At 43.8% G+C, this 23,893-nt stretch overlaps 1 protein-coding gene across 4 annotated transcripts in view; it reads left to right on the top strand.

Annotated features, from left to right (window-relative positions):
* Positions 1-23,893, top strand: part of UCK2 (uridine-cytidine kinase 2) — a 70,838-nt gene that overhangs the window by 31,393 nt on the left and 15,552 nt on the right. The gene's annotated exons all lie outside the window — the stretch shown is intronic.

The raw sequence follows: 23,893 nt of genomic DNA, 5'->3' as shown, positions 1-23,893 counted from the left end.
CTGTAGAGCTGGTCCGCTGAGACCCAAGGGCCCTCTCCAGTCTGCCTGCTGTGGAGTGTCTGTTTCTCTCTATGTAATACCTGCTTGCTTCCGTTGGCCATATAATTGGGGTCCTCACTATAAGGGCACTTTCCCTATCTTTAACAGAATACTCTTCTATTCATGAGCATCCTCTATATCTACACTCTCCGAGGCTCCTCGCCTCTTGTCCTCCAGGAACCTCTTCCAGAACCTTCCTCCTATTCTATATACTCCCCTGTGACATCAGTATCCCTGCGACAACACCGCGTGAGGCTCAGCATATGCTATTCTGCTATTAACCCCTCACTGCAACCTGGCAACCCCATTGAAAGGGGGTGGGGGGTTGTGTAATTGTAAGAGAGCCAAACATTAAGTAACCGTATCTTGTGAATATATGTTTATCTGTTTGACGAATGATGATGGCCTCATTCCTCAACAAACAAGATCGAGCAATGCTAACCATTTAGTTGAAGCTTTGAGTACTGCCAGTTGTATCGCCAAAAGCTATTACTCTTCAAAGGATTTATTCAAAATGGCACGGTTGAAAGGTAAACAAAACAAGTACTTATCTGTTTTTTTTTTTTTTTTTAAATGTCTATTGGCTACAGTACATTTATCCTATTACACGTCACTCTGTGGTTCCTATTCCTATGCAGGTGTATATATAATATTTTTTTCCAGTGATATGTTTAATTAGTCTCATGGGTACTTCCATTTTCTTTACCCAAATCTGACATCTGACACCTAATAAGTATTTGTAAAAGTTAGACTTGGGAAGGGTTTAATATCCTCCCGGTTAATCTGTGTTCAGTATGGGCTTGTACAGCCAGAGCCTCATCTCCCCAAAGTCTTAATAATCCGGGAAATTAGTGCTTAAATAATGCTCATTTGACCCACCTTGCCTGTCCATGTTTTCTACAAAATCGGAAACTGACAAACCGAAGACCCCCTTATTTGTGCGATGCTACATCTGTATGGCTCCTGTGTTTTTTATATCTGTCATTTTGGATTTTTTCTGTAATTGCCTTATTTTGAAGGTGCAATCCTTTTATGGATAGCCAAATAAACTAATCTAGCCATGTTAAAGGGAGGGCTGGATTGTTTAATTTCAAGTTACCATATGTCTGTATTTTCCTGGACATGACCACCTTTTGATTTGAAGCTTGTTGTCCAGGAGGAGTTTTGAAATATCTTAAAACGTGTTTTTTTTTTTTTTCGGCCACGCACACTTGGGCAGCGTTTGTGCGCAAACAAAGCCGACCGCATGCGTTAGCACTGACTGCATGTGCTAACGGCTTTTGAGGACCTCTTTTAAATAAGGATTTATGGTAACTCTAATTACAAATTGCATGCCTGATTACACTTTGCATTGGAGAGTGGTTGTTGTAAAGACTATTTTTTTTTTTGTTTGTTTTTGTTTACCCTTATCCCTGTCACATTATCAGAGAGCCAGTAGATGAGTGAGAGATTTGGGGCTCTGCCTTTGCAAACTCTTACAGGATGCAGTGGAATCTGCCAAAACAGAGCAGCCTGAGAATCAAAACCCCTCTGAAGTCTCCAGTTACCATTGTGACACCAACTTTAAAATAAATAGTAGGGGCCCTATTTTGGTTTAACAATAATTAAAAAAATAAAATGTTACTGCCACTTGCGCACTTTGCTTCCAGGAGAGAGTGCTGCTTTCAAAGCGTGTGTGGGGTGTAAAATCTGATGCTCCTGGAGATGAACTATTTCAAATGCCTGTAGGTTCTAGAGGTTAAACTGCCCTGGGCTTTGGGGAGAACTCCATTTTAAAGGTTACCATGGTAACTTGAGCAGCTAGAGATTAAAAAAATAAATAACACGATTCTCAAACCTTGATGAGCAGGATATAGGTGGTAAACTGTGAACATTGAGTTAAACTCTCACACTGTAGTCTTCTAGGGGGATTTCTGCACTTTTATTCTGCCCCCTGAGTCTGCTACCCTGCAGTTTCAAAGTATGACCCCATGTCCTGTTCTTGCTATGTTCTCAGACATGTGCTTCCCTCCTGGAACTCCTTAATTCATCTGAATTCTGTGTTCATATCCCCCCTCTCCTTTCTTTTTTTTTTTTTTTTCTTTTCTTTCTAATGCAGTATGTGAGCATTTTCCCTGTGCTGGAGAAGCTTTTTAGTACCATTCATTTGACTAGAACTCCTCCCTTTTCTGTTTGGAAGTGTCTTCACAGCATATTGAATGGGGACCTTCTTGTCGCAGGTAGAACAAGTTAATTGTGGGTCCCGGTGCAACTATATGCACAGGCGCTCTAGCACTCGGTGTGCTGGATGGAAACCACCCAGGAAGTTGGGCTGACTTCCGGTGGGGCTTAAGTCCCCCCTGCCCCACCCTCCCAAACGGCTGGACCCCGCACCACAGGTAGGACCGTGGGAGGGATGCAGAGTGGGGCCCCACTGCCCCATACTGTACACAGCAACACTCCTGGTTAGGTTTAACCACAGAGACATTTCGCTGTAATGTCAGCTCCTGCGCCCAACCTCTGCCGTGTGCCCGACCGCCCTCGCCGACAACTGCATGTTTAAATGTCCCGCGCAAGACCGCTACACTGCCTAGATAGGCGGCTCCAAAAAATGGCGTATCAGAGCGGCCTGTCTAGGCTGTTGCAGTCCTGCGCGGGACAGTTAAACATGCAGGTGCCGGCGGTTGGGACATGCAGTCGTCGGAACAGCATGCTTGGTTTGATGGATCAGATGGGCGACGGACAACGGTTGGGCTGGCGGACATTGCTGGGAGCTGTCCTGCAGTGGTGTTTTGGTGGCGGCCAAATGTCCCATTCCATGTTGTATGACGTACGTATATTTCTCTCTGTTATATTTATAGCTCAGCGGAGTGCGACAGGGAGTAAGTGACACGCAGTAGGTTAGTGGTGATTACTGCGTATGTGCAGTAGAATGTTCAGAGCAGAGTTCCAGTACCATTGGTTGACGCTTGGAACCTTCAATTTACTAGAGCAACTGGGGATAATGAGATGCTTACTGTATGTGTAAAAAGGACGTATTGGGTCTTTTTTTAATTTTACCATGTAGTGCCTGTGTTCTTGTAGATTTCAGTGCAGTCATCCATTTCAGAGTCCTATTTATCCTCCTAATCCTTCTTTTTTTTTTTTTTTTTTTTTTTTTTAAAGCCAGCATCCATCAGCACAACTCATTACAGCCCCAACTGATGGCAAAGAGTTTAAAATAGCTATTTCTGGATCCATAGCACAGAATAGTGTGTGTGTGTCCAAATCAATAGTGAATTGTCTACCATTTTATAGATGACAATGTTTTTGCCAGAAGACCTCCAGCAAACAATTGGAGAAACAAGAAGATGGGCCTCCATATAAATCTCTCCAAGACCAAAGTGATCAACAAATGTCAAATCTATAAAGATCACAACGCATGGCATAGAATTAGAAGATGTCCCTGTCTACCTTGGCTGGCAAGTATCAATAGATTTGAACTTTTTTCTTTTTTTTTTTTTTCCCCTTCAATGAAATCAATAGGAGACTGGAGATGGGATAGAGCGCATTTGAAAGAAACAAAGACTATCTTACAAGGGGACCTTCCACTGAACCTCAAAAGTAAAGTGCTTGACGAGTGTCTCCTGCTTGTGGTCACCTATGGATGTGAAACTTGGACCCTTAAAGCTTCAGAGAGCTCCAAGTGTAGAGATGTATGTACTATTTTTAGTCTTCTCCCCCCCCCCCCTCGTTCAGCATTTGGGAAATACATATAATGCATAGGATGAAGGATGTTGTGTAATTGGTCCCTAATACATGGGTATCGCACAAATTCAAGTTGCTCAGTAGGACAATAGAAACATCTCCCTGCTAGGTCAAAAATCACCAGGGATATAAATAATCCAGAACTGTTACAAACTTTTTCTAGGAAGCATCCCAGTGCTCAATCTTTCACAGATATTACCTTAAATCGCTTCCATCACCAAGGATAAAAAAAATGTCGTATAATCGCTAGGGGTCCATGGTAACCATGTGCGGAGAAAAAGATGCAATCAACCACTCGTCGGACGGACAATGTGTCCGAAAATGCAGTTGCTTCAGAAACGTGCAATGTTCAATTGGAGCACGAAACCGTACAAAAGTAGTACAGTGCTTGGTTACAGGAAAAAGATGTTGCAAGAAACATACAGTATAATCCATGCAGACCGTTTCCTAAAATAAACGGGATTAAAAACGGAAAATCTAACTAAATTACCACAATATCAGATTGTCCAAGAGATGTCATGGATTTGGATTTAAAAGAATTTACGTACCTTATTGGCATCCGACACTCCTGAATTCCTATCTCAGATGCATGGTTTTACTCCCCAAAACCCCTGTATTGGAAACTGAATAAGACCACCTTCTGGGTGTCTCCTTACCATCTCCTAATCGCACTCTAATGTCTTCAACTCTATCCTCTATCCCTGTAACTCCTATAATATTGTGACCCACCTCTTCGTGTTCCGGTGAGTTGGCCACAGGTAAAGATTAGTCTTGACAGGGTTTTTCCTAAGTTTGAGAGACAAATGGATATCGGACATGTAGCCAAGTCAACGTGCTATTTTTTTTGGTCTTAACTTGAACAGCAGACCCCACTGGTTAAAAATATATATTTCACTTTGAACTGTATCGTATGCCAAATATCTAATTTAGTAAATGTATAGGGAAAATGCAAATGTAACTTTGTCACACTTGTGCATCTGCTTGGGGTGTTTATGGCAGAATGGCTCTTGCTGTGTACACTCCATTGTATGATAAACGGTTGTGTTGGGTTATGGCTTAATTGCCCCCTAATCCCAGAGCAGGTTGCGCTTGGGTAACCCCAATTTTAGACAAGAACCAGGGTGGGCGTCATTGATCTGACTCACCATACGATGTATTTTCAATATATAACTTGTAACTCTAACCGTCTGCGTACCGACGTGGTAGAATTACTGCATATACATATGGACCTGGTGTGCAACGTGCACGGTATACATCTTGGGGTTGCTAAAGCATAACCCTTTTCCCAGAAATGTCTAGCCAGTGGCTGTAACTTGCGCAGGAGTTTCTGTAGTGCAGCCGAGCGCTTTCTGTATAGATAAACAATGCACATTGATTCTCTCCTTACATTTTTTTTTTCTAGTGTTCTCGCCGTTTTCCCTTCTCTTATCCCCCCCCCCCTCTATCGGCATGGGCATTTGATAAAGTAGACCACATATGTGGAATCACAGTTCATGAAGTCCTTGTCTATATTTTAATCTTGGTCCCATTGTGTGGATGCGTGTTTGTGTTTTTTCCAGTGATGAGGAATGTGTGTGTCCCCAAACCCAGGTCCGATGAAGACTCAGCACTCCAAATTGAAAAATCAAAAAGACTAATTAAAAATCCAGAATAACGAGTCCTTATCGGACCTGGGGTTTGGGTGAAGTATTTTTGTATTTATACTTTGTCGTGCAGATTTGAGGTGTGCCAGTAACTTTAAATGCCATGGCTAATCCCTATTGTAAACTCCTCACATTTTACCGTGACTGTACACCGCCCTGATGAAGGTCCCATACTGGACCGAAACGCGTGTTTTTTTTTTTTTGGTCCACAATTCATACTTTTTTGAACATTTATTCTGAGGTGCTGTTTTCATCAGACTCTCTGATTTGGGTCAAGTATTTGTTTTATTCATTTGATACGTGCACATGCCTATTTTTTATTCTGTTTCTTTTATGGAGTGCCTAGTATGTACGTGTATATTTTCTTGGTGTCCCAGGTGGGTCAATCTCTGGGACCTTTCTCAAAAACACGTGAACAGGCCTACAAAAAAAAACCTCTGTGCCACATTTCATTTTCTTGATCTTACTGTACATAATTTTTACACAGGAGAGATGATGGGTTGTGTGGGTGGACATTTGTACTCCGCCTGTTCTGTGTGCAGATGCAGTGTTTTGGCAGGACATCATGTGCACGCTGTATTGTGTATAAACGTAGAGCCTCTCTCCGTTCTTGTTATGCTTTTTCATATCTGCTGGTCCTCCACTCCAGTCCTCAAACCTCTCCTCTTCCCCCCTCCCCCAAACTGGTCGGGTTTTGAGGATATCTAATTGAGCCACTTGTGCTGAAGCAGGGATAGCCTGGAAACCTTGGGGTTGGAGGGAGAAATCAATTTTCTCTTGAATATGCTTACTCTGTATTGTTTACCTTGTCAGGGTGCTGGATTCATGCAGTGATGGGTGCCCCGAACATGCAACCAGCAGTTTTATTAATCGCCATCCATTTAAATCTCATTGACATGGTGTATATATAACTTGGTGCATAGTCTCATCACTGTGATTTGCTTGTGCTGTCTGTATTATCTTCCCTAGCTGTCCCTCTATCTCAGCCCAATGGGGAGGTACTGAAACTTTACTGCTTGTTACCCAAGTGATCCCTGTGCTGTGTAGTGTTGGTGGTGGTGCTCCATCGCCTTTGGCCTCAGCCGGTCCATGCCTGTCTAGTCTAGAATGTTTGGCCGCGACAAACGCAGCCGCAATGTCCACCACGTGCTTCCACGCCTGACAAGCCAGGTCTGATAAGTGCATGTTTAAATGTTTGGCGCAGGCTGCTCCGAGGCACCATCTTGAAATGACCTGTGTGGGAGATTTAAAGATGGTGTGACCGGTCTAGGCAGTGTAGCGGTCTCGCGCAGAACATTAAAACATGCACTTATTAGACCTGGCGGGTTGGGCTTGCGGCGATGTGTCGCTGGCGTTTTGATCGCGGCCAAACGTCCCATTCTGTGTCTCCGTATTCCATCTCGGGTATCAATACCATCTCGTAGCTGCCTGGGTGAGCGTCTGCTATGGACCCTCCGACTGGGCTGATCCAGCTATGCCCCGGGCTGCGTCTTGGGGGAACCCCTTTTTGAGGCATATAGTAAACCTATGTAAATTGAGTAGTGTGGAGCCATTCCTGGAGCCGCGATATAATTTCGGGAAACGTCCCTAACTATAATACAATAAAGGGGATCCTTACCCTATATCCTAGATTCATGTTTATGTTATAATATAGACTATTCACAGTGAGGCCCCTCACCTGTGACTCCTCCAGGGACTGTCTATAGATAGATAGATATATCTCTCCTGCAATGACCTCTCTAACATTAGGCAGAAAAGGGCAAGGCTATAATTTTGCCAAGTCACCCAGCACCATGTGATGGGGATGGGGTATTAGTCTTTGTGGGCCCACACAGTTAACGCCTTATGGTCATAGTAATCCCAAACGGGGTTTACATTTGTGTATATGTATAGTGGTTTGCAGAAGTATTAGCTCTACCAATTTCCCATGTTGACTTACAAATAATGTATGCACAGTTTTTCGAACGCCCTTTTATCTGAACACTGTTTTTATGAGGTTAAATATCGGTAAAGGAAATGTACAAAATAAAATTTACTGGTTGGGTAAGTATTCGGCCCCATAAGTACTTGGTAGAAGCACCTTTTTGCAGCAATTACTGCTGATTCTCTTTTTGGATCGGTCTCTACTAGCTTTGCACAGTTGGATGGGGACATTTTTAACAATTCTTCACGGGAAAATTGATCCAGTTCTGATGTGTGTGTTTGGGGACCATTGATGGACTAAAATTGTCAAGTCTCACCATAAATGTTCGCTTGGATTCAAGTCGGCACTTTGACTGGGCCACTCCAGAACATTCATTCTCTTCTTGTTCAACTACTCCGTGTAGCTTTGTGCTTTGGGTCATTTTCCTGCTGCCATGTTAATTTCTTCCCCAGTTTCATTGTCTTGGCTGACTCAAACAGGTTTTCCTCATTTGTCTCGTCTGACCACAACCTTTTTCCACATGTCTGTAGTATAATCTCTGTTTTTCGCAAACTCTCTACGTGATTTAAGATACAGGCCATCTTTGAGTAGAGACCATGTGTGAACACTGACTTCCATCTTGGACAAAGAACTTTGCAGATCTTTCAAGGTCATTGTTGGCTTAAGTGTGACATCCCGAACCTGTTTGCTGGGAAGGGGTGGGGGGTGGTGACCTGGGTAGTATGATTAATCTTCACTTAATGATGGTCTTCACTGTGCTGAGAGGGATAATGAGTGCATTTTTTAAACGTTCTTGTACCCTTCTCCTACTCTGTGCCTCTCTACCATTTTATCCCTGACTTGTTTTCGAAAGCTCCTTGGTCTTCATGTTTGTTTTGTTGTATCACTATGTGAGTTGCAGCTTGAAAGTCTTTATATACCAGAAGGACATTATCTACAAGTTAAACCACTTTGATTACACACAGACAGTAACCATTTCACTCAGTTTGTGACCTTTCAAAAAGCGAATTTGCACCTTGGCTCATTTAGGGCAGTAGTAGCAAAGGGGTTGAATACTTGTGCAACTGAGATCTGTTTTTCTGTAAATCTTACTATATATTCTATTGCATTTTTTCTAACTATCACTTTTTGGAGTATATTTTGTAGATTTCTATGTATTAAGTCTAATTTTGAAATGGGATACACACAGTAGTTTGCAGAAGTATTCACATCTATCATCTCCCAGAAGGCAAGAGGTGGTAAATTCTGTATGGTCTCGAGCTGTGCCGTTAAGTCTGACTGTTTTTTAGTATGAAGATTATAAAAAAAAAAAAAAAAAAAAAAAAAAAACCAGGTCTGATCCACTGAGCGGTACCACATTTTGATGCACCCAAACCATTAATGTGAAGAGATCTTAAGGCCAAAAATAAATACCTGGGGGAGGGAACGACGCCCCACTGCCTCTGGTATATGAGCAGGGGTAGTCTGTGTCCTGGATCGCTGCTCCTGCCTCAGCTCTCGTGCATCAACCACCTGCTCCCCGTGCGTTCCACATACTAAGCAGCGTGCTGGTGACAGTTGTCCCTTGCCGCAGCCATTCGTCGCATCAGGCATGGAAGCAGACTGGGGAGGGGACGTTGTTGCCGATTGCAGCACCGATTGATGGGTCGGTCAGCACTGCGCACCGCTTTCGGCGACGAAGTGCCCAGGTTTTTTCCAACGCTGCCTTGAGGTGCTTCAACACTTTATACCACAGTGATTTGCAGATATATAGCCAGAAACTGTTTTAATACTAAATTAACACGATTTCTGAAAGCGGTTTGTATTGGGAAGTGTGTTTCCTTTTTATTTATATAGCGCCGACCGTGTACTGAGATTTTTACAATGACAATACAGTACAGGGAATTATTATAATACAATAAGCACAGCAAAGTCACAGTAGGAAAGAAAATCCCTGCCCGAAGAGCTTACAATCTAAGTGATATGTTGGGAGACATGAAGACAGCAGGTGAGGGAATAAGGGCAGTAGGTGGCAGTGTTTGGTCACAATGGTTGGTAGGAGCGACTGTGGGTGTGGGACAGTAGCCATGAGGCCAGACGATTGGGGTGCTTCATTTAAGAACTGAGTTTTAAGATCAGTCAGTATTAAATTTAGATGGGTTAATACCATGAGTGGGGGTGGAGGAAGGTGTGTAAATAGTGGTGTAATGTCTGGGCACAAGTATAGGTGGAGAGAGCAGAAAAGTTTAGAAATGAGTGAGGCAATAGGGGAGGACATGAGATGCAGGGGGGGAAAGGTAGGAGGAGAGCATTCCCAGGTACTGTAGAATGAGTAGCTGAAAGAGAAGGTGTATAAATTGGGCTTGGGAGGGCAGTGTAGCACCGAAGGTTATACCGCAGCTTAGAAAGCCAACTTCTCACAGTTGCCGGGTTAGAGGTGTTCAGACTGTGCTCTGCCTTTTGGGGTATAGTGGCACTATACATTATATAATGTACTGCGAGTGCTCATTAGAATTTCATTACCCATAGCGCGCACGCACACACCTCCCTGATGTCAGGAACGGAAAAGGAAGCCTCACTGATACCTGTTTCAGCTCTTTCAAATAACTATGCTAGTGATCAGACCTAGAGAAGGGCAGATGCCTTGTGCTGTTCAGGAACATATTCCCTGAACAGAACACCTGCAGTGGTTACGATCATTTTCCTGCTTGTAAGCTGAACCTCAGCTGAAATCTGAGACCAGTGATGCTGGAAGTGAGTGAGACTGTGAAACTAGAGAGCCCTGAGTAATAACCAACCGTAGACTGTATCCCCCACTACTGTTTTATAGACTAGGGGCCTGCAGCAGCTTTACATTTTTGTTAGGAATCGGTAAAGCTTTGCGTTCTTCTTCTTTGCTAGGATTTCCGTCGGCTTTGGCGTTCCAAGAGAGAATTTAATTTTGAGGTTTTAAGCCTCGGGCTGAACAGGTCCAGCCACTCCTGGATTCCAGTTAAGATACTAGATGGTCATGTTTTCCCTATGGGCCCCTGGTTCTCCAGCCTGACTCTTCTACGGTGTTAAGTAACTCAAATGGAAGTAAAGGTCCTGCTACACTTTTTTTTTTTTTTCTCCTTTCATTGCTGTGTGTGAACTCCTGCTAAAAATTTAGTTTTTCCGTCCTTAAGCACTTGCGTGCTCCATGCTGTTACTACTACATATAGTATTGAGGTCTTTCACGCCAGAGACCCTATGACATAGCAGCTATGCCATGAACCGTGTTTGCTAGGGAGGGGTGTGGGGGGGGAATTGTGTTCTGAACAGAGGAGGGTACATGGAGCTAAAAGGAGCACACTTAAATATGGCATGATTGCAACTTTAAACTTTTGTGGTTGGAAACCGATTTGATGGGACCAGGTCAATAGTTTTTTTGATAAAGGTGCAGTTTTTGTTTTGTTTTCCCATCTGTTGGTCCATTGGAAGCTTTTGTAAGAAGAAAGATCTGAAGAATGCGTTGCGTGCTTTTTGGATATAAAGGTGCTTAAATAGTCATAAAGGACTACATTCAACTCGTGGTTGCTTTAATGGTGGTTGGTTGAAGTCCACTAGTTTTGGTTCTCTGATTTTGGAGGGAGCTGGGATATATCTGAAGATTTGGAATTGAGGAAACATGGTTGATGAGAACTTTTTTTTATTTATTTATTTTTTTCCTTTTTTTTTATAATTTTTTTTCTTTTTCTTCTTCTAGATCTATTTGTGTTTATCTCCAACGACCGCTCGATCTCTCTTCTCCCCTTTTGCCTCCAAGTGACTTGTATACAACTTCTGAACTCCCTTTCTCTCCTCCCTGCTTGATTCTTTGCAATCTGGGTTCTGTCCTCTACACTCCACTGAGACCGCGCCACCTTACAGCTGAGTCCACGGGTCACTTCTCCCTACTAATACTCCTGGATCTCTCTGCTGTCGATACTGTTGATCACCCCCCCTCCCCCTTCTCTGACACGCAACCAGCTCCATTGGCCTTGGTGACACTACCCTCCGTCTCCTTGTTCTCGTCCTACCTATCCAACTGCTCCTTCAGTGTTTCCTTCTCTGGTGTCTCTCTTTCACTTCCTTTGTTGGGGTCCCACAAGACTGTTGTTGGCCTTTGCTCTTCCCACTACACCTTCTCTTGGTGAACTAATAGTCTTTTGGCTTTCAGTATTCTCTATGCTGATACTCAAATTGACCTGACTTCTCCCCCTCTCTTCAGTCCCGTCTCGCCAGCTGTCTCTCTAATCTCCTCCTAATATGTCCCACCTTTGCACCCTACGCCTGCTATCTAGGGGTCATCTTTGACTGATCTCCTTAATTCCTTGCATATAGTCCTGCAGTCTCCGCCCCTGAAATATTACCGTATTACGCCCTTTTCTCACTCCTGATGCAAACAAAATCCTAAACAGTCCCACCTTGGCTCCTGCAACTTTCTAGTTGACATTCCGCCTGGCCCAACTCCAATCCATCCAAAATACTGCTACCAGACTCTTGCCTCACTCACCGTTCCACAATGCAAATCCCTACACTGGCTTCCTATATCCTCTAGCATAAAATAAAAAACCTAGGTCTGACTTGGAAAGTTCTCAACGGCACTGCATCCCCATCCTCCCCAAATGCCCCTATGATCTGCCCATGATATCCGCCTTTCCTCCTGCCTTTATTACCTCCTCACTCCTGCCTAGAAGACTTCTCCTGTGCTTCACCATCTCTACAATTCCCTACAACACACTATATCAGACTCAGACATTTTAAAAGCTCGACTCTAAAGTTATCTGGGCATACCTCCTATTTGGAAGAGCCACACAGCTGGTCCCATCTCCACTCCATCTCGCACCCCTAACATCTCCACCTTTCAATTTCAATGGGATCAGCTGTGTGGCTGGACCATACCCCATCCTGAGGCATACACTGTCCCACAATAAACAGCCACTTTAACTTTTTGGTTCAACATTGTCCTTCATTTCCCTCTAGATTGTAAACTCTCACGAGCAGGCCCTCATTACCTATCAGATCAGTTTGTGATGGTCCTTCTTTCGTATGTAACAATGCTTATGTAGTTTACATCTCTGTCCCCCTCATTGTCCACGTTGTGGAATATGTTGGTAAAGCACCAACAAACACTAATCTGGCAGCCATACAATTTGGAAGCAGAGACTGGGGCATGGCTCACTCCTGCGAACTAAACAGTCTGTCTGCTTTGAGCCGGCACCACTAATTGGACTCTAAGCACTTGGTTCGTAGTTCCACCTTGCACAGCATGTTTGTATCCGTGAATTTTCATCTAGCGAGGTGCCTTGCAGCGGGAGGGTTGGGAATTTCTCAGCCTCTCTTGCCCCTGGGGTGTAGGCAAGCCCAGACACCGGTTCATGTTGTGCTGCCGGTCTGCTTGGAACCAGGCCAGCTTGCGACTAATTTGTGCACACTCGGCAATTTCATGGGTGCCTGACGGAGCCTCCCCACGGCCAGCTATTTTCCCATGAACAAGGATTGAATGTGATCAAAATGCATGGTGGTAAACTTTCGGAGCACAGAATGGAGAACGAGGAAAGTTTTTACCTAGAATAAAGGCTATAATTACCATCTCATGCCAGTATCTAAATAATATGCAAATTGTGTTTAAGGAATATTGGCCACATTTCGATCCCTCTGAAAGTTTATCTGGGTACAGGGCAAAAGTGAAATGTCCACTGTTTAGTATGCATATCTTGTGTTTTTTTTTTTTTTTTAATACCCCCAAAAATGGCCTTGTGGGCAGAAACAAGTTTTTTTTGCAAACATTTTAGATATAAATGTGACAACAATCATAGGTGAGTTTTGATTGAACCCCACCCACAGCCAGCACTCACTACCCACGCGCAACCCGTACTGAACACCCACCCGCCGCCTCACACACGCTCACACCCTAGCAGGACACACGCCTCACATTTTTACATCACTTATGTCACCAAAATATACATTGTACTGTGGTGTGTTTACAATAAACCATTTTTATACAACATCGTATTACATTTTCTTCCATCTTTCTTTTCAACATTATTGTCCAACCTTTACAACAAATAGTCACCTATTGGTCCACGATTTATAAATAATACTACCTATTACGGATTTACATCCCGGGCAACGCCGGGTATATCAGCTAGTACTAATATATGGAGATTACACATGACCAGTTGATTGTATCACCAATCATTTGAGAGGTGAGAATTTGCTTTGACTGCAGGATAAGGCAATTTCCTCTTCATACTAATTATATGGGTAATTGTGAAATAGTGGTGAAAATAAGAGAAGCACAATAATATAGCTTCTCTGTGCAGCTTCAAATAAACAGTCTCTAGAAAAACTGTGTACAAGTATTACTAGTGCAAATGTAAGCGCAATAAAGTGCTAACCACACAACATACAGACCAGTATTACTCTGTGAAACTGATAATTGTGCTCAAGTGATGAAGTGAACAAATCGCTCACATAGATGTCAACAGGAGAATATCTGTCACGCTTCACTTTCTCTTAATACATAAAGAGAACATGGCGAGATACCGTTTATTGCACATAAATAAATGAAATTGTGAAAGAGCTATATCTGCTTTCAGAGATGCCAACCTTCACAGACTAAAATGAGTAAAAATTAGGAGATTCTAAACCAAAAAAAAAATCGGTAATTTTTAATAACTGGTGAGCAGTGTCTGTGTTTCCTGAGCCACTTTGCCCTCAAACTGGTTAAATTACATATTGTGCATCATTAGGCTCTCTGTGTGACCCTGAAGCGGTGAAACTACAGACCCAGGTCTCTTGGGCTACGGCCCCAGTCCTCACCACTGCACGCGCTCCTTGCGGCGCGTGCACAGTTTAAAGCTGCGGTCTGTGCGGGGGCGTGGCCATGACAGGGCATATCTGCCCTTTCATTGGTGCGCGCCGACCAGCGTACGCGTCACAGCGCCTTTTGCGCCCATGCAGCCACTGGGGCCTGCCCCATAGAGGGCTGTGGTGTGTAGCTCCCACTGCAACAGCCACTGAGGACCTCGCCTTACTTACATTTGAATCCAACAGTTCCAGAATGTATTTTATTATTACTTATACAGTATTGCAACATGTTAATTATTTGGGATTGGCCCTCCATACACGCAATAAGACCGTTCCACTTGCTGCTGGCGTGCGCCAACTGGCACCCAGGCCAGAGAGGTGACGGCAGAGAGCCTGAACGTGTTAATCTGTGGGGCGTCTGGTTTTGTTTTGCCATCACGGGTTTTATTTGTCCATGTGGAGTTCCAGAGAGGAAAAATCCACTTACTGGAATGTGAGAGACGGCAAGGAATCCACACGCAGGTTGTGGGAAGGAAGGCTAGGGAAAATATCTGTGTAAATGTTCGGTTTTATAGTGAAAGCAGAAAAGTTGCAGAAGAGATCCTTTTAAAACAGCGTCCACTTTTGAGCCCCTAGCACCCAGAACCCCGGGACATTTAAGAAAAATATTGTAGGCACCTGGTGCATTTTTACTCCGCTGCACCAATACAGACACCTCGCTGCACAAACCTCAATGCACTGATCCAAATGCAGACCTGGTGATGCATGCTATGAACCGTCATTGTCTGATCTATCATTGTACTGTACCTATCACCGGGTCTGTATTTACACTGGATCAGTGCATTGAGGTGTCTGCCTTTGTATCCGTGTTGGTAAGTTTGTGCACCGGGGTTACAATGCATTTAGGTGTTTGCCTTTGCTATATATGAAGGAATATGCCGTTAACCTGTTAACTGCCAGAGGGGCTAGCAATGCATTGCTCTGGCAGTGAAGAGCACAAATCGCCAAAAACCGAGACAGTCCCGGAAAAAAATGGAATGTCTGGTCACCCTAATGGATACACCGACAAAAGCGCCCCAATGCTACATCCAGTATGACATTATTTGGTTAATTACAGTACTATATTTTCTCTGGTCCTTTACTTAAATACTTTGGGCAAAACATTTCAAGCCTGCAACCACATCAAGGTACGCCCCCCTCAGCAGATCCTACACTCCTGATTTTTATACGGTCTTCTGTATTTCTTCCACTGCATAGAGAGAAGAGGAAACAAAACATTGCGGCCAACAGCATGAGGTGCGTGACATGTATGCAGTGCCTAAAGGGTTCATTTAAGAAGCACTATATGCCATGTATGAGCTACAGTGCTGTTTAAAACTGGTTAGAAACCAGAAGTGCTCTAATAATCATAATGAGAAAGTTAAAAGAGAAATTCTAGGGGAAAGTGTGTGTGTGTGTTTTCTGTGTGTGTGTGTGTGTGTGTGTGTGTTTCTCTCCACCTCTCCTGGGGGAAAAGATGTCTTAAGACTACTCCTTCACAAATTACAGATGTCCAGGGAACCCTTACTGCTGCTAGAAGCTTCCCCCCCCCCCTCCCCCACCATATATGCTTCTGGCAGCAGTTCTCTCAACCTGTGTAGTTTATTTTATTATTATTTTTTCTCCCTGTAATCGGGGCATTTCTCATTTTCTAACCAGTTTTAACGGCAGTGTAGCTCATACATGGCATATAGTGTTTCTTAAATTATTGACCCTTTAGGCACTGCATACATGTCACGCACCCCATGCTGTTGGCCGCAATGTTTCGTTTCCTCTTCTCTCTATGCAGTGGAAGAAATACAGACAGTATAAAAGTGTGTAGGATCTGCTAAGGGGTTCGTACCTTGATGTGGTTGCAGACTTGAAATCTTTTGGCTTGCAACGTGTGTGTGTGTGTGGTGGGTTTTAAGCTTCCTAAGACTACATATTGGTAGTAAGTATGGTAAAACCTATCCTCCTTGCTTCATTTTTGCATAGCCAGTATAACCAACCCCACACTGAGACCCATTAAGGTCGAAATGGCTGTCTGTGGGTGGGTTTACTGGCTATGCATCTTAACCCTGGCTGTGCTCAAACCTGTGACCATGCAGCAAGCTTAAGCCTATAGGGGAACCATGTTGAATGGTTCTGAAGCAAAAGGTGGCACTGTGTGCTCATTTGCATGTAATTTCCCAGAATCCCCTGCTGCAGTGGAAGTGCTGGGTGATAATGGGGAAAGGCGGGGTTGCAGACCAGTCTAAGGCCTGGGACCCGCTGCGCCCGGCGGGGCGCGGGCAGCCGCACGAGCGTTCCCCACCAGCAGGGGAATCCTCCCTGCGCGGTCCCAGTCCCCCCCCCCCTCACGGCACAGCTCACTACACGCTGTGACGTGTCAGCCGCTAGGGGATTCAAGAGAATTGTAATCCCAAGCGTCGACCCGTCACGTGGTGTGGCTGTGAGCCAATGAGGAGGGGAGGCTTCGTGGAGTAGGGAGGAGAGTGTGGAGGGAAAGCAGCGTGTGCGTGTGCGTGTGTGTGTGTGTGTCAGCCCGCAGCAGCTCCCTCCTGCAGCCCGAGCCCGTGGAGGGGGGGGGGGAGGGGGAGTAGCGGTCCCTCCGCTTAAACCACGCCCCTCCCTCCCACTCCAGCCCCGGCTCCCGCTCCCTACAGACCGCATATTGCGGTCTGTGTCTGTCAGCGCCCCGCCTGTCTGCAGTGCGGGCGCGCTGACTGAGGGAGCGGGGCCTTAGCCTAAGACATGCAGATGAGTATACAGTAATATTTCCATTTGCTATAAGACTAAATAGATACACCAATTTGGTGCAATACCCTTTATTGATTTAAGAGACGATATGGGTAAAACAGATGTCCACTCATTTCAGTGCTTTCCACTATATCACAAAGGCAAGCGCGTACAAATGTTACCATGCGGGAACTAACTGGTGGGGCTCTGGATGGACCTTTCTCAGTCTGGGGGGGGGGGGGGGGCATTGGTGCCAGTACTCTGCCGACACTCCCGCCTGGCATCTCTGGGTGCGCTCACAGATACAGGAAAAAGTTCTACCTTTTTGACTTGTCTGCTCAGAGAACCTTGTTGCAGGTGTGGTGTGTGTGTGTGTGGTGTGTTCGTTCCTTGCTATCCTTCTATGGACACCTTTCAGTCTTTTCTGATTGGTTGTCATGAACACTCGCATTCACCAAGGTGAGAGCGGCCTGCAGATCTTTGGATCTTACTCTAGGGTTCTTTGATCTTTGTGACTTCCTGGATGATTTGCTGGTTTGTTCTTTAAGATTTTGGTAGGGTAGTGTCTGTGGTCTTCTACTTTGCTACATTTGTAGACGATCTGTCTGACTGGATTGGTGGAGCCCCAAATCCTTAGACCTGTTTTTGTAACCCTTTCTAAACTGAGCATCAATAACGGCTTTTCCGAGGTCCTCTGATTTTCTTTTGATCATGGCATGACGTGTTCCCACACACCTGTATGGTGAAGAGCAAACTCACAAAGTTTCTGATATTTTATATAGGGTGGGGCCTCCCAAACTCTCACCTGAAGATCTACCTAATTATTAAAACTCCTGATTCTAATTATATCCTTTAATTTAACTGATAAAATCAGGGTTTCACTTTTGCACATACCCTGACTCTTAATCATTATCTAATTCACACGTCATTTTGTTTCAAAAGACCTGAAATTGGTTAATATAAACGCTATTGGATATTTAAGAAAAGACTGGTTTTGATTCTAGAAGGTTATCATGGAAACTACGTAATTTCCATAATTCTCATTGGAGTTGACCTACTTTTTCGCCATGGTATATAAAAATAGTGCTTTGGATTATAGAAAGATTCTAAGAACATAGTTACAATAAACGCAGAACAGTTTCTTAAAGCAATCCAAGGTGACATATATTTATTATTATTATAATATTATATAATAGAATGTGATGCAGGGTGTATCTGGAGCTGAACCCTGTTTAATTTCAGCTCTGTGGCCCCCCAACTTCCCGAGATGCTTACCTCAGCAAGCAGGGCTTTCAAGTTTGCCACTCCTACATCACATGGGCCAATAGGAGGCTGTCACAGCTTCCTATTGGCCTGCAGGACGTGAAATCCCTGAACAGAAGACATATTGTGAACCCTGGTAGCCGAGGAGAGTAGCTTCTGTTGCCTAATTCGCAGGTAAGTATCTCCAGAAGCAGGGGGTCCCCAAGCTTAAATTAACGGGGTTCAGCTCCAGAGACCCTCTGCTTCAAATATCTCTCTGTGTATTGTTCTCCACCTTGGATTGCTTCTTTACAATAAAAGGACAAAAGAAACCGAAATCCCTAAAGAATACGTTGCCATAGGTCCTGTCCCAGAGGTCACTGGAGTAGAAGAGAATTTGTGTGTTCTGATCCCAAAACACACCTTTTTGAATTTTGATTTGTAATTTTACAGCTCAACCCCCTTATAACGCTGTGCTTGGGGTCCAAAGAATCACATCGCATTATAAGCGGATCGCATTCGAAATAATGTACAATTGTATGCATTCTACAATAAAGTATTTAAGACACCAATAATCGTGTTGTAAAGTATTCATAAATACGAAAATTGGGAGCCACGCTTGCATCACGTTAAGCGGATTCGCGTTGTAACAGATCGCGTTAGAACAGGGTTGAGCTGTATTTTTATTTTTAATTCAAATGTGGCGACATTTATTCCCAGATCTCCTTGCATTAAACCACACGACCCACACCCATCGTACATCGGCTCTCCTGACATTTTTATGACTTACAAAAAAAAACTCTAAAAAGATGTTTTAAAATCTGATAATACTTGGGCGCCATCTTCACCGTTATGTCTGTGTACTTCACATACACGCCCGCTTATAAAATTTGACAGCCTAATGTCTATTTTCGCAGGAGAAACGGCTATCTGTCTTTGGCACCTCTTACCCATGCAGTGTGGGGTATGATTTGATTTGTCTAATGGCAACGGTGGCAGATTAACCATTTGTTACTCCTATAAATTGTCAGGCCCATCATTTCCTATATCCTATCCCTTGAGCGGTAGGGTTATTTATGGCCCTTGGCACTCTGCAGAATCCTTCCAGGAATGCTTCAAGTACTTTTAAGTGTCCTGTTAACTGGGGTGTCAGAGGGGCCATCATTTAATCCCATCTCTGGCAAAACGGGTGTTCTTATTTCTAAATACTATTAGTCCTGGACAAGGGTTTTAGCGGGCCATAAAACATTTAGTTGTAATTTTTACATCCAACTTGTAGCCATATTAACCCCTGAAGTACCAGATTTGCTTAAAATACTAATGTCCCTGCCATTTGGGACTATACAACTTTAGTATTCATAATTTTTTTTTTTTTTTTTTTTTTAAACCACGTCCATCACTGGCTGAGTCATCATAGACTGTATACTATGAACGTCAATATATACACATGGACATGTAGCCTTAAATCCATTCGTGCCTCCACACTTTGATTTCTGCATTCACTTTTTGTTGGTGAGCTTGGTCATGAACTTTTCCCTCTGGTGTGTAATTTTGGGCCTATATCTGTTTTATATACTTGACCGACTTGTATCTATCATTCACTTATATTGAGTGTAAGGTGTCTGACAGATGGTCGAATGTGACAAAACGTTTTGCAGGTTCCCCCCCCCCCCAGAACTACTCCAGTGATGGCATATTGGAATATTTTCTTTATATATTTGTAATGGATGGGAAGCCGGGGATCCCCTGAGCTGAACAGCATTATTTCCACTCCGACGACCTCTGGCTGTCTGCATACTTCGGGGAAAGGTAGCACTGGTACTTCCGTGTGTAAATCCCCCATATCACGTGTGCAGACAGTCGCAACTTTGTTTTTAATGTTGGGGCTTCCTATTGGCCTGAATGACGTTGCACATTTAAACCACCATTTTGTTACCTCAGGAGAGGATGGTACCAGTGCTACGCCCAGCAGGCAGTATCTCGGGAAGCAGGGGGATAACAAAAAGGGGGGGGGGGGGGAGAATACAGCATCTCCATCTTTCCTCTCCAGTCCCCACACGTCTGCAAACACTCCTTTTATACACAAGACTGTGATTTAAGTGTACACCAGCATAGTGGTGCAGAGTGTGCGCTCCTCCGTCTCTTGCTGTAAATGAAGCATTTGGCAGAGCGGAGTCTAGGCCGGCTTGATCACACGCTGGCAGTTGCATTTACCTCTCGGTGTGTAAAATGTACCGTTTTCTTCTTTGGCATTTGAGGAACTAGTTGTTAATGTCTCCTGCGTAGAGGAGGCTGTACACGCTGTGTGTGGGGGAGGCGGCTGAATGAAGGTTCCCCGCCACGTCCTCTTGTATTTTCCTCTGTTTCTGTTGGCCTGGATTACTCCGATTTTTTTTTTCTTTTCTGTAGATGGGCACGATGTGGTATTGTCTTTTTTATTTGTTTGGAGCCAATCTATTCTACAGAGCAGTGTAATGTGGCAGGGAGGACAATAACATTTATATAGCAGCGTTAGACACGTTACGTTTCTGTCTCTTCCCTATTTATTTATTTATTTATTTAAAAAAAAAAAAAATTCCCCCTCTTCTCTCCACCTTTTTTATCTTTTCTTTTCTTTCCTTCTTGCCTTCTCACTGCCTGAGTGCAGGAAGACGCACCTCGAACACGCAACAGGCCTCCCAATAGTCCCTGGTGTTCCTTGGCTAGTTGGGAGCTTGGAGCGTGCTGTATATCCGACTCCCCAGTACCATCACACTTCAGTCGCTGCCTCTACTGGGTCTTTGGGACCCAAATGTCAAGATTTGGGTTTAAGTGAACTTTCATGAGGCCTGAGAGGAGCAGAGAGGTGAATGACAGGCGACATCAATTTAAAAAGGTTAATGTAAGCTGTGTATCTGCGTTGGCAAGTTTCCTGCCAACCGGCATTGCCACTCCCTTCATGGTATTGATCAATTCCCCCACCCCCTGCATAGCACCAACAATGTACACAGCACTCTACCTCAAATACTGCAGATGGAGCTCCTGCCCCAAAGAACTTGCAATCCGATTTTGGTGCGTCACCAGATAAGGAGATATATATATATATATATATATCTCCTTATTTCCCTCCCTCCCAACTCCCCCCCCCCCCCCCCCCCAAAAGTCATCAGTAGATGGGAGTTATTGATTTTAAGCTGCTACAGTGCAGACCTGGGCACTCATAAAACGTCCACTGGCGCCTGATCGGCACTATCGCAGTTTAATAAATAAAACACTATGAACTTTTCATGTTTCCTGCTGTTACACGGCAATAAAGCCAGTCATTCCGGTTCTTCCATTCTTGGCTGATGTGATTGTAGCGATTTTAATGTGAAGGGAAGAAAATATATTAAAAGACCTGGCTAGCAGCCCATCTATACAAAGGTAAATTCCTTTCCAACTCCCGGATCTGTGCAACTTCTACAAACCCTGTGAACCAGGAGGAAAGCTGGTGTCTAGATATCGACGTGGTGTTATTGCAGACAAACCCTTATGTACTTTTTTTTTTTTTTAAAGGTATATTTTCCCCACCAAACTATTCGTTTTAATTTCTATTTATTGTGCATTACCCAATTTATCACATGCTCAATTTTTTATTATTGGGTTTTTGACCCAGATTATGCATCGTGGTGTCCTCCAGTTGAGCTGATTTGTGGTCCCCCTGGTTCCTGAAATATTGGTAGTTTTTTTGTGCTGCTCCTTTGGACACTGATAAAACTACCAGTGTGGTCACCGGTCATCAATGGAAAGTGGCAACCTCGTTTCCTGGTGATTTTTTGTTTTCACATTCCACTGGCTTCTGGAGTAAAGCTGACCGAATGGCAATATTGTGTCCACCAGACATGCTCGTTGGAGAAACTGCACATATCTCTGGAACCTGGGGCGAGTGTCTGGGAGGGGTTCCCTGAGGTAGGGGACTGCGGATCGTCTCTGAGGGACCTCTTGGTTTAGGTAATATAACCCCCCCCCCCCCCCTCCTACGGACTCAGAGCAGCTGTGGAATTTTGATTAATTGATTCCTAGTATTTTATATTTTTTTTTTTTTTTTTTTTTTTTAGTGCTCTGAAATTTAAAAACCTCTAATGACCAATAATCCCCTCTGGTAACATATAATGCGGTAGTGGCCATCTTTGAAAATGGCCAGTCTCGACGCTTGGGGAACACTTTCTAAAACCTACATCTGTGACACCTATTTTGATATATAAAGGAGCAGCTTTCCCTTATTGGAGTAGACTGACTATTCAAATGAATGGGCCTAAAATCTTCTCCATCAGTGAAGTGGACTCATTGCATTGGGGAGGGGCGGGGGAGCGCATTCTAGGTTTTTCTGCACAAGATCTATATGGCTTTAAATGGAATGCATCCTAAACCTTGTATTTACAACTGTTCTTGCAAGGGCATATACAGTACATACAGTACTTATGATGTAATTAAGCTGTAACCTCGTCAGGTCCAGAAAGGTTGATTGCAGGGCTGTTTTATAACCATTGTTTTCATCCTGTGGGCCAATACCGTCCCACAGAGGGTCTTGGAGGGGATAGTTGGACTGTCTGCTCTTGCTAAGTTTTTATTTTTTTGCTGCTCGGTTAGCAAAGTGCAATTTGAACCATTTGAAAATCTCTTATAATATAATGGAAACAAATAATATAGTGGCGCTGGTTTTTATAAATGGTTTTACAGGCGGTCCTCTCTTTTTTCCGACGGAATGCGTCCCACTAACCGCCGTCGGCTAACGGACCATCGGATTGGGGGTCCCATATTAATCGGCGGTGGTGACAGTCGGATAATGCGTCCGGTGGACTGCATTATGCGGCGTCGGATAAGGCATCAGTCTGTAAGCGGGGACCACCTGTACAAAACTTTGAAAAAGGCTAAAAAATATGTATTCCACAAAATGACAATACTTCTGGCACTTCAATTTATATAATATTATTTTTAATTTATTTTCCTGATTTTGGCCCCCCTTGGATATAGGTTAAAGAGCCATGGGGTGATGCAGGATAATGTGTATCTGGTTCCCTTGTTAACACTGCAGACCAAGCAATATCCTAATATCCTACACGTGGGTTTTATTTCATTTGTTTTTTTTTTTAATATATAAATCGGTTCTGTACTACGAGAAAAAACTCAATGACCTTTTTAATGTATTATAATGTAAACCACAAAGACAAAAATACATAGTTACATACAGTACTTAAATACTCCTACTGTCTCTGTACATTCTTTCTACCAACCATAGATTGTAAGCTCTTCGGAGCAGGGACTCCTTTTCCTAAATGTTACTTTTGTCTGAAGCACGGCTTCCCTTTTTATGTGTTATTTATATTTGTTATTTATAATATTGTCACATATATTACTGCTGTGAAACGCTATGTACATTAATGGTGCTATATAAATAGACACATGCTTGTATTCTCATAAATAAGGGTCATTTAGTTAAACCCTTTGGCCAACACGTTATAAGCCTGCAGCCACGTCACGACATGACCAGTATGCACTACCTGTGAAAAGCCTCATTTGCCTCGGCTGTGGAAGGAGAATGGTCTCAATAGACCTGTCCTGCACCGGTACATGAAGAAACCTGCTACTTAAAGTGGTCAGGGGCAGAACTACTCACCAGTGGGCCCCAGTTTGTTCCACTCTCCTGCTTCTCCACCAGTCAGGACTCGCGTAGCAGCCCCTCGTGACCTCCACGCATTTGCGTGCTTCGTCTGGTCTTTCTGACGAAGCACGCAAGCGCCTGGCG

This window comes from Ascaphus truei, chromosome 10, assembly GCF_040206685.1.
Source record: "Ascaphus truei isolate aAscTru1 chromosome 10, aAscTru1.hap1, whole genome shotgun sequence".
Taxonomy (NCBI): Eukaryota; Metazoa; Chordata; class Amphibia; order Anura; family Ascaphidae; genus Ascaphus; species Ascaphus truei.
This window is presented reverse-complemented; position numbering and strand designations above follow the sequence as displayed.